Source organism: Cebus imitator, unplaced genomic scaffold, assembly GCF_001604975.1.
Source record: "Cebus imitator isolate Cc_AM_T3 unplaced genomic scaffold, Cebus_imitator-1.0 Scaffold376, whole genome shotgun sequence".
Classification (NCBI taxonomy): domain Eukaryota; kingdom Metazoa; phylum Chordata; class Mammalia; order Primates; family Cebidae; genus Cebus; species Cebus imitator.
The window spans coordinates 440,623-457,122 of record NW_016107691.1 but is presented as its reverse complement, the minus strand read 5'-3'; the positions used below and the strand labels follow the sequence as shown (position 1 = coordinate 457,122).

Below are 16,500 nucleotides of genomic sequence, written 5' to 3'. Positions count from 1 at the left end.
TGCATGTTCTTCACATGTACCCCAAAACCTAAAATGCAATAAAATAAATAAATGGGGAAAAAAAAATCAAAATGTGTAGTTTATTTATGTAAGATATAGATTTACATATATATTTACTTCTTTCTTTTTTTGAGACAGGATCTCACTGTGTCAAACAAGCTGGAGTGCAGTGGTGCAATCACAGCTCATTGCAGCCTTGACCTCCCATGCTCAAGTGATTCTCCCACCCCAGCCTCCTGAGCAACTGGGACCACAAGCACTTGCCACCACAATTGGCTAATTTTTAAAAATTTTTTGTAGAGATAGGGTCTTGCTTTGTTGCCCAGGCTGGTGTATTTAGTTCTTTAAAAAATAGCAGAAATTAGTAAGCTAGATGACATAAAGATAAACATTTAAAAATACAAGTGTTGCTACACAAATACATCTTTTAGATGTCATGAAAAAAGACATTACATTTATGGTTGCAACTGTAACAGCAAACACCAAAAAAAGAAAAAATGAACTCCAGGAATAAAGATACTGAGAAATATGCAGGGCCCACATGAAAAATATTTAAAACATCAAGTTGTGTCATAAAACTATATTTAAGTAAATGGAAAGACATAATTAAAAATTATTTATAGTATTAATACAATCCTATTACAACAGGTAACATTTTTTAAATTAATCAAGCTTACTTAAAAATTTCTCTGGAAACTTCCTGAAGAACACAACCAAGGTCTTTCTACAAAAAAACTAATAATGAAATGATAATGAAATATAACATTTCATGTATAATAAAGTAAAGGTAAAACAAATCTCAATGACACTGGTTCATGAGATCAGTGAGACAAAATAGAGAACCATAAAGAGACACAAGTCATGTTGGAATTTGGTATATGCAAAAGCTGGCACTTAAGTAAGAAAAATAATAGATGGTTTTATCAACAAATATTGCTGAGACAAATGGATTTTCCAGTGGAAATAATAAAGTTGGCACCCAGTCTCACTTCATACTGAAAAGTAAATTTGGAGTGAATCAAAGGTGTGAGTTAAAAATGAAAACAAAGTACTAGAAGCAAACATGGGGGATCTTATCTTTAATTCCAGAGGGGAGAACTTTCTAAGTATGACACAAGCCCAGAAGCCAAAAAAGAAAAGACAAATAAATTAATTATTCAAATGTTTATGAACTTCTTGAAAAATGGAATATATGTATTCTTCCCTATTTTTCCTGCAAAGTGCAGATAAAATCTCTGGAAATTATATACGAAACAACCATAAGAAGACAAAAAGGTGAAAAGAAAAAGGCAGACAGTATAGGGACCTTAGGACCAAGGAATGGCATTGTGGTGAGTTCCTTGGGTATTCTTTTTGCTTCTTACTTTCAATCTGGGTAATAAAGACACTGTAAATATAAAATCATCAGAGGGCATTGCCAAAAAAAGAAGTGATAAGAAAAGCCTGTTCGCTCTGGCTAAAACAGAAAACTTTTAGACAATAAGCACTCTCTGGCCACATACCACAGAAAATGTTTGACCCATTCCCACTCCTGCCAACAAACAACAAATGAATAATTTAGAATTGCACCTTCCCCATGCTAAGACAAGGTGCCCTGACATCCTTGTCAGGGAGATGTCACAGACATAGTGGGAAGTGGGACTTCCACCATTATTGGCAGTAATGAGAGATAATGTTAATATTGGCCACGTAGGGAACATAATGAGGATCTCTTCTACATACTACCCTATGTCAATAGAGGACAAATGAAAACCTGAACTTCCACCCCAACCTAGCAGATGTCAGAAGAAGTCAGTTAAAACATAAAATTAAAATAAAATTGAGGGTATCATAACAACTGAAATATCCAGATTTCAACAAAAAGTTATACCAAGAACTAGAAAAGCTTCAACTTGAAAAAAGTAAGACAAGTCAATAGATATCAACCCAATGTCAACAGATATATGATTATCTTATAGGGACTTACTATCACGCATTATAATAATTTTTCAACAGAAAATTTCAAACACAATTGAAACAAATAAAAAAGTAGAAAGTTTCATCAAAGGAACAGAAGCCCTCAGCAAAAATTAAAGATGTAAGAAACAACTTACGGAAATATTAGAACTGAACAATACAATAGCTGATTTAGAAAATAATGAATTAATGGGCTCAGCAGCAGGATGGACAGGAATGAGGAAGAAATCATTGAACTTGAATATAGAACAATAGAAATTACTCACTTTGAATAACAGGGAAAAAATGAAAAGAGTCCAGGGACAAAGGGCACTATAAAAAATATATATAACTAGCATTCTGGTCATTGGAATCTCAGAAGAGTGGAAAAAACGTAAAAGTTTAAAGTTTTAGGTAAAAAGTGAAACGATTGAATATATAATGGCCAAGAATTTCCCAAATTTAGGCCAGGGGTAGTGGCTTATACCTGCAATTTCAGCACATTGGGAAACCAAGGCAGGAGGATCAATTGAGGCCTGGAGTTTGAGATGAGCCTGGTCAAAATTGCGAGAACCCATTCCTTTCTGTAAATTATAAAATGAAATAAAAATTTTAAAAGAATTTCCGAAATGTGGCAGAAGACACAAACCAACAGATTCAAGAAGTGGAGCAAACCCTAAACAAGATAAATTCAAAGGTGTTAGTGCAAAGATACATCATAGTTAAACTTCAGAAAACTAAAGCCAAAGAAAAAAATTTCAAAGCCACTAGAGAAAAATGACATATTATTTATAGAGGAATACCAATTAGAACTAAAGGGAATTCCTCATTAGAAACTACAGAAGACTCAAGAAAGTGGCACAATATTTTTCAAGCGATGAAAGTAAAGAACTGTCAACTCAATAATCTATATATAGTAAAAAACATCCTTCAAGAAAGAAAAAAAATCAATACCTTCTCAAATGAAGATAATCTCAGAGATTTTTTTTTAACCAGACCTACCCTAAAGAATGGCTAAAGAAGTTCTCCGAAGAGAATAGAAATGATTTTTTAAAATCTTGGAATATCAGGAAGGAAGAAAGAGAACAAAAAGAAAGAATATATGGATAAATATAATTGAACACTCTCTAATATAGTTGTGGTGAAGAAAACATTTAATACAATCATATATTATATGGAGGAGGATAAAAAGATGTGAAGAGAGGTAAATTTTCTATATAGCACTTGAACAGGTAAAATACTGGCACAAGTATAATTACATAAGTTATGCATATATAATGTAATAACTAATGCAACTAGTGAGGAAGTTATACAAAGAGATACACTCAGAAACGTTATAGATCCTACACTTGATCTTAGCCAAAAGGCCAAGAAGGGATAAAAATACTACAGATAAATAAAAATTGAATTCTAAAAACAAGAGGGAAAAAAAGAAACAGAAAGGAAGTCAGGAAAAAGAAAATAGAGAAACAAAACACAATGGGAATAAACAGAAAACCAACAGTAAAATAGCATAATTAAGTCCTAACATAGCAATAATTACATTCAACATAAATGGTATAAATACACCAATTAAAAGAGATTCGCTAGTGGATATTTATTTATTTATTTATCTATTTATTTGGTGATGGAGTCTCACTCTGTCACCCAGGCTGGAGTGCGGTGGCCTGATCTCAGCTCACTGCAACCTCTACCTCCTGGGTTCAATTGATTTTCCTGCCTCCGCCTCCCGAGCAGCTGGGATTACAAGCACGGGCCACCACACCTGGTTAATTTTTTTTTTTTTTAAGTTTTATTTTTAGTAGAGGCGAGGTTTCACCTTGTTGACCAGACTGGCCTCAAACTCCTAGCTTCGAGTTATCCAACCATCTTGGCCTCCCAAAGTGCTAGTGGATTTTTTAAATCCTCAATTACATGCTGTTTAAAAGACACTTAACGTTTCTTGTAGTAGTATAGGTAGGTTGAAAGTAAACAGAAAATGTTAAGCCATATAAAGATTAATCAAAAGAAATCAGGAGAAGCTATGTTAATATATCCTCAGAGCAAAGAAAATTACCAGTGACAGAGAGGGACTTTACATAATGATAAAAGGGTCAATTCACAAGAAAAATGTAACAATCTTATACCTACATACAACAAAGAACAGAGATACAAAATATGTGCAGCAAAAACTATAGAATAGAAAGGAGAAATAGTCAAGTCCACAATTATATCTGGAGATTTCAACACCTCTTTGGCCAGTAACTGATAGAGCAAGCAGGCAGAAAATCAGTAAAAATATAGATGATCTGAATAGTACTATCAATTTTATCTAATTGACATTTATAGAGTATTCCACCTAACAATAGCTGAATACACATTATTTTCAAGCACTCATGGAACATTCAGCAAGATAGACCATCTCCTGGAACATAAAACAAATATCAACAAATTTTAAAAAATTGAAATCATATAGTATATGCTCTCTTACCACAATGGAATAAATACAGACAAAATAACAGCAAATTTTTGAAACAGATTGGAAACTAAACAACATCTTTCTAAGTAATTCATCAGCCAAAAACAAAGCCTCAAGGGAAGTAAATAAATGCATTGAAGTAAATGAAATGAAAACACAAAACCAAAATTTTGGGATGCAGCTAATACAGTGATAAGCAGGAAATTTACAGCAGTAATTTTTCATTTTAGCCAAGAGGAAATAGTCTCCAATCAATAATTTAAACTCCCACCTCAAGAAACAAGTAAAAGAAGAGCAAAATAAACCCAAAGCAAGCATAAGCATGGAAATAATAAAGGTAAGATCAGAAGTCAATAGGGTTGACAACAGAAAAACAATACAGAAAATCAATAAACAAAAATTTCTTCTTGAAAACTTTGAAGACTTCTTTATAGAAAAAGAAGCTCTACTATAATCAATGTTTAAAATATAAAGCTTGGCAAGGAGGGTGGGAAATATCTGTAACACCTATCACAAAGACTAAGTTCCTTGACATATGGAAAGTCCCTAGCAGTCAATAAGAAAAATGACCAACTACCTATTCAAACAATGGGCAAAAGAAAATGAGCAATAGTTCACAGAACACTGAACATGTCTTTAAGTACTCCAAATGTTAAGATTAAGAGGTTTGATAATCTATTAATTTATGATAATATATTAAATATATGAGAAAATATCCTCATATATTGTTGACGGAGGTGTAAATTCTCTGAAATCACACTGTATTTGGTCCAGCAACTCCAGTTTGATTAATTTACAGTACAGATATACCTACACATATTTTAAAAGAGTTATACACAAGAATATGTATTGCACATCGTTGCAGTAGCAAAAGATGGACTACAACCTAAATGCCCATCAATAGTACACTGATTCAATTATTGTGCATTTATACTATTAAATATCATGCAGTCGTTAAACAAAAAATATTTGATGTGGTGGATTGAAAACATGTTCACAAATCCTTGCCACTCCAATCAAGAGTGGAGTCTGACTGTTTACTACCATTTTAAAATGTTTTCTTACATGAATGTGGTATTTAAAAATAATTTAGAATTTTACCTTCTATCACTTAAGAAGCAGAGAGAATTTGTTTAGGGTAGAGCTTGCTTCTATGAAACAAATACTCTACTATTTCCTTCTGGTTAGAAGTATCAGTCCCAGAGAATCATTCCATGGCTCCTAAAATGACACTATTTATAATAACACCTAGTCATAGCTAGATAGACTGATTATTTTCTTAAATAACAGTCTTTTTGAGAAATTTCACATATTTAGATCAAACCTGGCTATTTGCTTTGTACAATTTAATGATTTTTAGTATATTAGCAAAGTTGTGCAACCATTACGACAGTCAATTTTAATATATTTTCATCATCCTTCCCCAAATTCCATATCCTTTAGCAATCACTCATAATTCTCTTCATCCTCAGCCCATGGCAACCACTAATACACCTTCTGTCTCTATGGATTTACCTATTCTGAACATTTTATGTAAGTGAATTCATACAATATGTGGTCTTTTGTGTCTGGCTTCTTTTACTTCGCATGATTTCAAGGTTCATCCATGTTGTAGCATATAGCAGCACTTCATCTTTTATTGCCAAATAATATTCCATTGTATGAATATGACACATTTTGTTTATCCATTCACCAGTTGATAGACATTTGAGTCATTTTTGCCTTTTGGTTACTATGGATAATGCTGCTATGGGCATTTATATACAAGCTTATGTGTATATCTATGTAATGAATTATTTTGGATATGTGCCAAGGAGTAGAATTGCTGGTCCACAGAGAAATTCTGTTGAACATTTTGAGGGACTGTCAGACTATTTTCCGAAGTGGTTGAACCATTTTACATTCTCACCAGCAATGTATGAGAGTTCTGGTTTCTCCAAATCCTTGCCAACACTTGATATTATATGTCTGATTATAACCATCCTTGTGAGTATGAAGTGATATATCTCACATACCTTTATATATTTTGGATATTTATAAGAGTCTTATCAGACATATTATATTCAAATTTTTTCTCCCATTCTGTGAGTTGTTTTTTTCATTTTCTGTTTTGTAGCAAATTATATAGATTGCTTTTTAAGGAATCTATTTATTTAATAATTGTGCATATAAAAGTTAGAAGTGAGAGCATAAGGGTTTAGGAGTGCAGCCTCTGAATTCATATATATCGGAATGCCCAAATTGGTTAACAAACTTAACAGACTCTTTCCTGCTTAAACTCATGAAAGTAATTTTGTTTAGGTGCCATCCTTCTGGGATATTTGTCCAACCACAGTCTTAGGGGAAACCTTAAATTTTAATCTAGTCATAGTGATTCAATCCACATTGCCTTGATTGCTAGCAGTAATGATGTGACATTTCTTTTTCCTTTAATAGGTTTATTGGGATATAATTCACATGCCATAAAATTCACCCATTCATCATATAGAGCTCATAGATTTTTAACGTATTTACAGACCTATGCAATCATCACCACAATTTAGTTTTAGAACATTTTCATCATCCCAAAGGGAAGCCCTGTATCCATAATCAGTCACTTCCAATCTACTTTCTGTATAGATTTACCTATTCTGGACATTTCACGCAAGTATAGAATTATATAATATGCAGCCTTTTCTATATGGCTTCTTTCATTTGGTATTGTGTTTTTAGGGTTCATCTATGTTGCAGGATGTATCAGTACTTCATTCCTGGATGTGGTTTGGATTGTGTCCTCACCCAAATCACATATTGAATTATGATCTCCAATATTGGAGGAGGGGCCTGGTGGGATGTAAGTGGATTATGAGGGTGGACTTCCTCCTTGATGTTCTTGTGATAGTGAGTTCTAATGAGATCTGGTTGTTTAAAGGTGTGTAGCACCTCCCCCTTGGCTCTCTCTTCCTCCTGCTTCTGCCGTGTAGAATATGCCTGCTTCCCCTTCACCTTCCATCATGATCATAAGTATCCTAAGCCCTCCCCAGCCATGATTCCTGTACAACCTGCAGAACTGTGAGTCAATTAAACCTCTTTTCTTTGTAAATTACCCAGTCTCAGGTAGTTCTTTATAGTAATGCAAGAATAGACTTATACATGCAGCATGTATCAGTACATCATTCCTTCTTATGATTGAATAATATTCCATTGTATAGATGTACCACAGTGTGTTTATCCATTCATCCACTGATGGACATGGATAAACATGTTGGGTCCTTTTCAACCTTTGGCTATTGTAAATAATGTTCTTGTGAAAATTATTGTACAAATTTTTGTGTGGACATATATTTCCACTTTTCTTGGCTATATATACTAGAAGGGAAATGCTAGGTCATATGTTAACCCTGTTTAGCCATTTTGCATTCCCACAACTGGAAACTGAACTTTCCAGTTTCTCTGCATTCTTGCCAATAAACTGATTCTTAATGGAAATGACAGGGACCTAGAAACCAAAGAGGGTCATGAAAAAGAGAAGTAGTTAGGGGATCAGATCAGAGACAAGGAAACAGACAAAAAGGATAGGAAAGCTCATGGATTCATAGCAACAAAAACTTCAAGTAGCTTAGATATTAAGCCTGCCTAGATTCAGAGCTCCTGCTCTTCCCACTATATTATATTTCTCTGTGATAAATTTTAAAAATTGGAATGAGGGAAAATAGAGTTAGAGGAAGAGGATATGAAAGCAATTAATGAGATTGAAGCTACCAGAATTATACTATCTCTGTTGAAGCAGAAGTAACAAAGTCCCAACTTCGGGCACTGGACATTGGAAGTTATATCTGATCCTTGAAGAGGATGGCTCTTCCTTTACCCTGCATTGAATCTATGTTCATCTGCCACCACCTTGCCATTTATTACTTCCAATCACATTCAAAGAAGTAGCGATATCTCATTCCCAAGGTTCTGCATTCTCCTGTTTAGGGCTTCCCACTCACATGGGGTCTATGGTTTTGAAGATGTCTTGTGGGCTTTTCTGGAGCCTGAGACCAAGACACCACACACTCAACAGATGTTGTGAGGAATTACAAGTGATGTTTGCGTCTTGTGTGTATGGATGTGGAGATCGTAGCTTTCAGTTAAGAATAATTCTAATTCTACTATCCACTAGGTCTTTTTCATAGAACGGAGTTGCAAAGCCTCCCAAAGCTGTCTCCTGTTAGTGGTCGTTATCTTTATTGCATTCTGCTTTTTCCATTATTTAAATGAAAATATACTGCCCAGCATCTCCCCCAGGCATAAGTTCTACTAGTAATGGCAATTTTTTAATTAATACCAATTGTATATATAATCTTATTGAGTCTCCACAATAACCTAGAGAGAAAGAAACTGTGATTACCTTTAGGTTATATATGAGGAAACTGAGACTGTCTTGCCTTTGGGTTGATCAGAGGCTGAATTTAAAGATAAGTGAACAATGTTGTTGGACAAACAGAAGAACTTCCAGCTCTCAAGAGAATGCCTACTGGAGGGAGGTGGAAGAGAGGCTGGGTAGAAATAGGGTTTTCAATGCGGACAATAATCAGCTATAAAGGACACAGTCATCTATCCAGATGGTTTAGACTAATGATTCCTAACATGCTTCATGTTATGACATGCTAATTTTGTCTAATTTTACTAATTCCCCGAAGCAATATGTGGGTTCTTAAAAGTAATTAAAGTAGAATTTAATGTTATGTTAATTAAACATGGCTTTAAACAAATTTAAATGATGTGAATTGGTTTTGCCCGTGGGATAACTGCAAATTGCCTATCCTGATTTTGTGACAACTCAGAGTATCAGGAACTTAAATCTTCAACCTTGAAAGAGGGGACTAAGCCAGAATACCTGTTAGGTCCCTGAGTTTATGTCTTAGGAGTTTTGTCCTAGTTGTCATTTGGTAACTATGGAAGAGAATTCCAGTGTGATGGTAAAGTCCATTCTAAAGATGAATAATCCTCCTTGGATTTACCTTTCTTTTTCTCTCTCTTTGGGCTGCTCCTTCTCCTCTATGCTATCACTATTGTAGGGCAATTGGATGGTCATGCTTATTAGATTCACTCCCCATTTACCTCTCTGTCCTGCTTAGATTTCTCTCACTTTTAGTCCTCAAGGCCAGGGCCCTGTCTAACCTATTTTCCAAGTATCAAAAGGGTTATCAGTTCCAGTGTCTTTATTAATCTATTCTGCAACTCCCACTACTGATCACTTCTTTGTCATATTCCTCCTTTGGTCAAGTTGGTCTGCTTTCCTGCTCCTCTGTGACTTGGAAGCCCTAAGTTCCCTCTGTACCATATCCATAAGGACTCATTATTCTTAACATAGTTGGCCCTCTGCTCCAGATCATGCACATGTCCTTCTATCCCTCACCTCCCACCTGACTGCTCTCAGCCTCTGCTATAGACTCAGGGTTGGACATTTACTGGGGTGAGATAGGCTGGTTTCAGCACCTATGCCAAGGTAATCTGCATGTTTCACTGCATAATCTGAGGACAAATGTCTGGTAAAATCTTCCAGAATTCCAGTCATTTCTCTTTTCCACCTGTTCAAACTAAAGTTTCATTTAAAGCCTTTGTGTTTACATGAGATTTGATCATAGAAGGCAATGCTTCCCAGTGACATCATTTAGCCTATGCTTTTATTTTTGCTTTTAATAAAATGCAGTCAAATTCCATATAGTGTATTTCACTCTTGCTTTGAGCACATTGATAGAAGCTGTTGTCAGCTATACGTTCTTCCTATCAGTCTTTTCAAAGTTCTTTGTTAACAATTAGTCAACAGGGTTTATCCATACATTGTTGTAGTATGCAATCATTAAACTCAAAGGAAAGAATGCTTATTGATGTGCATATTTTCCCCAATATATTTTAAGTAAAAAGAGCAGGGTAAAAAACAGTATTATATTATTATTCTATTACAAACACATTTACACACACACACACACACACACACACACACACACACACACACACCCCTATGAATGTATTTTAAAAGGAAGACTGAAAGGACACCAAAGTACTAACAGTGGTTGTCTCTAGGTACTGAGATTGATCAATTTATACGTTCCCCTTAATTCTGCATATTTTCCAGTTTTTCAATAATGAGTGCGTAATTCTTTTATACTCAGGAAAAAGTAATTTTAGATAATTCAATTAGTTATCAAGGTCAACCAGCATGTGTGGAAAAGGTGACAATTCTTACTGAAGAGAAATTAACACCTTCATTGTTATGAATTGAGGTTACTTTTTAAAGTAGGAACATATCTCCAAAATTAAAATGGAAGTGGAAACTTACTGAATTTGAAAGAATCATTTTACATATTACTTTTCAAGTAAAACCAATTTCTATTTGACATTTTCTTCAAGCGCTGAAACATGTTCTCTTCTGAGTCCCATATTTAATGTTCCCCAAGAGAAAAGGCCATGTCTCCTATTTCCTTTGGCATCTCCCACCCCCTCCCACTCTCTTTCGTGTACTGCTACACAGCCAAGAATAATTCAGTGCACATGATGTGCACGCAGAAAATGTTTGTTGACGGACTTGGTTATTTCTGTTTTCTACTACATCTCATCCTAGTCATGTTTTAAGAATTATACGAGATGGATGTTTACTCCTCAGAAACCTAGTATCTCTCCCTACTGCCCCTTCTTAGTGCCCTGGGTCCGAGAACTCTACCCTTAGATTGTCACTTGTGCAGTGTGAGATAGACCTCAGTCAATTCCAAGCTTCGGGGCCCTTGCAATGAATGCCAGGTTTACACCAGCCGGTTTTCCTGACCCATGGGAGTTTGGCCAGCAGGCCATTCACTACCCAGGAGGCCGAACTGGAACATTCCTCCCTGAATCCGATGCCGCTGACTGGATTCCTCCAAGAAGCCCAGCAGGCTGACAGGAGAAGTGTCAGCACTGGGCCAAAGGACTCTCTGGGATGTCCCTGCCTTGGACTGAAGCTGGGGACCACACAGCCAGTTGACAATGCTGTCCTGCCTTTGGGGCTATAGCACCTTGCCACTAGGCCCCCAAACTATCCTTTCCCCAGTACCTGCTCATTGGCTCAGGTCCCCAGATCCAGCCTGGGGACTGTCTTGGCAGGGTCCTTCCATCAGAGAGCCCAGGACTAGATGCTGCTCTGAGCACCACTACCCAGAACAATGCCAGGGAGGGATGCCCAGCCAAGAATAGCTGGAGCAGCCCCTCCTCCATCAGTGAAGCTGACTGAGCCCACCCTGAGTGCATGCTGGGGGGAGAGGAGGGCATGCAGATGTGCTGAGAGTTCCCTGGAATGCAAGGTTCAGCTTCTCCTGCCACTGCCACCAGGAGATGCAGAGAGAAGTCAGTATTTATCTTCTTGTAACACCCAAGGGGACAGAGTTGCTGACATATCTCATAGAGTCCTTGCCCCCCACCTCATCTTCTCACTTCAAGAGGTCTTGTTACCCCCTAAAGGCCTGGATTAGGCTCCACTGGTTAAAAATCTTGTTCTGACTCCAAGTTCCCTAGAATGTCCATGCCTTTAAGGGCTGGCACTAGTGCAGCAGGACTGAGGTAGAGACCCCAGAGATTCACTTACATAGCTGTTTCCGGTAACCAAAAGACCAGGGACCACGATTTATGAGACAATAGGATATTCCTTTCCTAAGAACCTGTTGGTGTTGGACAAGCAGCAATAGTGGATGTGTTGTCCCTGAGGCTGAATTTGGTGGTCTTGAGACCTAGCACCGTGAGGCCAAACACTGACTTGGATGGGTGCTGAGCCTGTGAAGGAAAACACTCTACCAGAGAAACCTCACTGGGTTCACTTTTTTTGTGCAGATCTAGTGGAGTTCCCCTTAAGCCTGAGAGGCCACTGGAGACCAAGTCTGGTTATATGCTGTAGAAGCAGGGTAAATACCATTTGGAATACAGATCTGCAGCATATCCAGAGCAAATAAAACCTGATACCAGTATTGGAGATCTAAAAAATGTTGAATCCAGCAAGCCATAAATGATAACATGAAACAGTAACTGAATGTGTGCCATGTCTGGGTATTGTTCTAACCAATGTAAATGCATCATCATATTTAAACCTCACAGCAAATTTAAGAGGTGAGTAATCTTATTATTCCTATTTTACAAATAAGAAAAGTGAGGGATAAAAAGATTAAGTAATTATCTAACACCACAGAATTTGGAAGTAAGGGAAGTGGATTCCGAAGTCTGGCACTCTGATTCTAGAGCTTGCGCTCCTAACCACTACATACTACCACCTGATAAAGATAAAAGAAACCCCTCTCTGTGAGCAGGGCTGGCTTTATGAGCATGTGATTAGGGCAATTGCACAGGACCTTGAGCTCAGCAGTGCTCTGCACTTACAGTTTAATGTCACTGTCTTGAAATTTTTAATAATTTGAATATTATTGTAAGTGAAATGCAAAATCCAATGGGACAATCGAGTATGCACTGGGAGTTTGGAATCTCTGAGAACACATAGTCCCACTTTTCACTACCCCTCCACTTCCCCAGTGTAGGTTTTTAGCTGTCATTTGCTTCTCCCTTAGTACCCAGGACCCCATCCAGCCTCTCCTTCTCTATCCTGTCCAGTAATAGCTACAACCCTACACACAAGACAACTGAGCCAGGGCACAAGGAGAATTGGGATCATACATATATACCCTGCAAAATCTTACAGTTGGACATGATAACAGCAATCTGGCCCCAAGTGAGCAGTGTCGTGGTGCATTTGGCAGGTTACTCAGCAGGGCCTATTGCCCACACCAATCCAGATACCTAGTACACACTGTGCAGAAGTTGTAATACTCTTGATGGTTGCCTGACCACAGTGGGTTGGGGCAGGCTGCCCATGGGAGTGGGAATGTCTGGTTTCACTTCCTCCAAGCTGAACAGAGCATGATGCATCTATCTGTGCAGAAGCTGATGTAAGGAAGAACCCAGTAGTGAGTGAGTCATGCACATGGGTAGCAAGTCACTGGGCAGAGTCACTGCCCACTTATGAAGTTCTGCACTTGCTCCACAAATAGCCCTGTGCCTGTGCAGGTGTTTAAATAACAAATTAAAAACAGCATGACAGGTTGAAGGAGAGACTGCAGAAGAAAGAAAAAAAGGTTTATATTTGAGAACCTTTAATAGCACTTTTTCCTGTTTTTTTTTTTTTTAACATGGAGCTTCACATTTACATTTTACACTGGGCCTACAAACTTTGTAGCTAGTCCTGACTATAAGGACTCTCTATTATTAAAGAATTTTGTTATCCTCTAAAATCTACCACTTCCCATATAGAAATGGGGAAGGCTGATGAGGTTGTAGTTGTCTCTGGTATTTCTAGGGCTGTTTGGAGAGTGGCGGAGACTTTTACTATCCAAAGAGATAGACGCTAAGTCAGTGTCTGCAGTTCAATCAGGTAAGGCCCATTTTGTTTATCCTCCCAGCTGTGTTAAACATCACACAACACGAAAGTGCTGTAGTAGACAGTATTCTGAGGTCAGGAATCAGGAAACCTGAATGCTAATTCTGCCTCTGCCACTGACTAGCTGAGTGATCTCCAGAACGATGCCTTTCTTTGGGGATGCTGTTTCCTCATTTGTGAAAAAAAGCAGATTTGATTACTCTAGTGTTTTCAAACTGTCCTTGAGTTTCTGTAGGGGTGCCTCAGGGATGGGGAAGTGAGAGCTAGGCTATGGGTGCCCCATCCTTTCTTCAGCCAAACCTCTTCCACTTTCATGTTTTTTAAATTTTTGTTCTGTATTTAAAATTGTTTTGAAAAAATCATTCCAATGCTTAAAAAATTAAAATCCATCATTCTAAATTCTCTCTATGGGCCCTTTCACCTCTGACTTCTGATTCTGAGAATTTCTAACCATGAAACTCACAAAGGCAAAAAAAAAAAGCATTTTTATTCCAGAAAAAATGGATTTTTATTCCATGTCCGGCCGGGCACTGTGGCTCATGCCTGTAATCCCAGCACTTTGGGAGGCCGAGGCGGGTGATCACGAGGTCAGGAGTTTGAGACCAGCCTGGCCAACATGGTGAAACCCCGTCACTACTAAAAATACAAAAATTAGCTGGGCTAGGCATGTTGGCACACGCCTGTAATCCCAGCTACTCAGGAGGCTGAGGCAAAAGAATTGCTTGAACCCGGGAGGTGGAGGTTGTAGTGAGCCGAGATTGTGCCACTGTACTCCTGCTGAGGTGACAGAGTAAGACTCCATCACCCAACCCCCCCCCCAAAAAAAAATCTGGCACGTCTCTGAGCCAGTGACCACAGAAGAGCAGAAATCCAGGGAGAACAAGGGATTGACCTGGGTAGTATTGAGCTGGAAGGTGAAAACAATGAACAAAAAGAAGTTCAGATTCCTTACTCAGGAGTGACAGTGTCAACAGGAAACATCTGCCAAACCAGGAGGGCCAGGTAGAAGCTGGTGTCCCAGGAGTTAAGATTTTCTACCTTTCCTCCATTACACAACAAAGTATAACCATGCCCGTTGGAGAAAATGGACAAATAAGGAAGGTTAGCTATGAGTGAATTTCAATGAACTCTGCTAATGTTTTTTGAACCTTTACCAGATAATCAGGCCTTGTGTGGGACCTAGGTGGGAGGCAAAAACAAACAAACATGGCTCTATCCATTTAAAGGGTTTCAATCTAGGTGAACAGAACAGATTATCAGAAAACTACACAAAGAGTTTCATTAGAAGGGCAAGTGTCATAATGCTATAAAAGGCATGGAAAGTGCAATGAGAAAACAGAATATGCACACTCACTTTCCTCTGAAATGTCAGGAAAAGCTATCTAGAAAAGAAGATAGGATTTAAGTTTGGATTCAAAAAATGAATAAAACGGGGACAAACATGGCATGGAGAGATTTACATGTCATATTTACGAGTTTGGAATTTATCTTATAGGTAAAGAGAAACGTGGAAATTTTAAGCAGTTTGGAGGGTAGAAGAAGTCTGATGTGGTCGGATTTACATTTAAACCTCTGTGGTTGTTGTGTGAAAGTAGATTTCACAAAATCCAGGGTGGATTCAGGAAGGAGGGATAAAGGACCATTTAACTGATCCAGGCAAGAAAAGAATGTGCCAGTGACAGTGGAGGCATTTGCGAGGGAGAATTGGCAGGATTTGGTGAATGACTGGCTGTAGCAAGTGGACGGAGAGGAAGTGTTAAGGATTGACTCGGGTTTGGGGTTTAAAAAGCTGGATGTTGCTACTCACTTAGGTAGGGGCAAGGGAAGAAGAGCACCAGGTTTAGAAGGTTAAATTTTTGAGAGACTAAATATGAAGTGCCTGAGAAACTACCAATTGCAGGTTCTGACTGGTAGTTGCCTATAAGGATATGACACTAAGAGAACTGGGTTTCACATGGCTACCCAGTAAACCTCACCACCTCCCTCAAAACTACGGTTTAAGGTTTCATGGGAGATGGCTTCTAAGGCTACAGAGTTTCTGGAAATAGAGACAGAAGAAAAACAACAGCAAAACGCCGTCTCAAAAAAAAAAAAAAAAGAAAGAAAGAAAAACTTTATATATATATATTTTTTGAGACAGAGTTTTGCTCTTGTTGCCCAGGCTACAGTGCAATGGCGCGATCTCGGCTCACTGCAACCTCTACCTCCCAGATTCAAGTGATTCTCCTGCCTCAGCCTCCCGAGTAGCTGGGATTACGGGGGCCCGCCACCACACCCGTCTTATTTTTGTATCTTTAGTAGAGACGAGGTTTCACCATGTTGGCCAGGATGGTCTTCTTGACCTCTTGACCTCATTATCTGCCCGCCTCTGCCTCCCAAAATGCTGGTATTACAGGCATGAGCCACCGTGCCTGGCGGACAAACTAGTCTTAGAACTCAAAGATCCCTAGTTATAGATATAGATTTAGGCACTAACCTAGACATAGATAAATGCTGCTTTCTGATTTTCCTTGCAGCTTGACCAATTTGATTCTTTCTCTCCAACTAGTTGTTTGGTTTTGGTCACCTTCTCTTCTTTAGGCATTAATTTTCTCATTTGTAAAAGAGCTTAAGGTTTTGTATTATTCATATAGGGGATTGTATGGTTTCAAGAATATCTTTTTTTTTTTTTTTTTTTTTTTTTTTGAGACAG

The 16,500-nt window shown here is 37.9% G+C and overlaps 1 pseudogene; it reads right to left on the bottom strand.

The window, feature by feature from the left end:
• Positions 1 to 3,180: 3,180 nt before the first annotated feature.
• On the bottom strand, positions 3,181 to 3,314 carry LOC119468103 (annotated as a pseudogene).
• Positions 3,315 to 16,500: the final 13,186 nt, after the last annotated feature.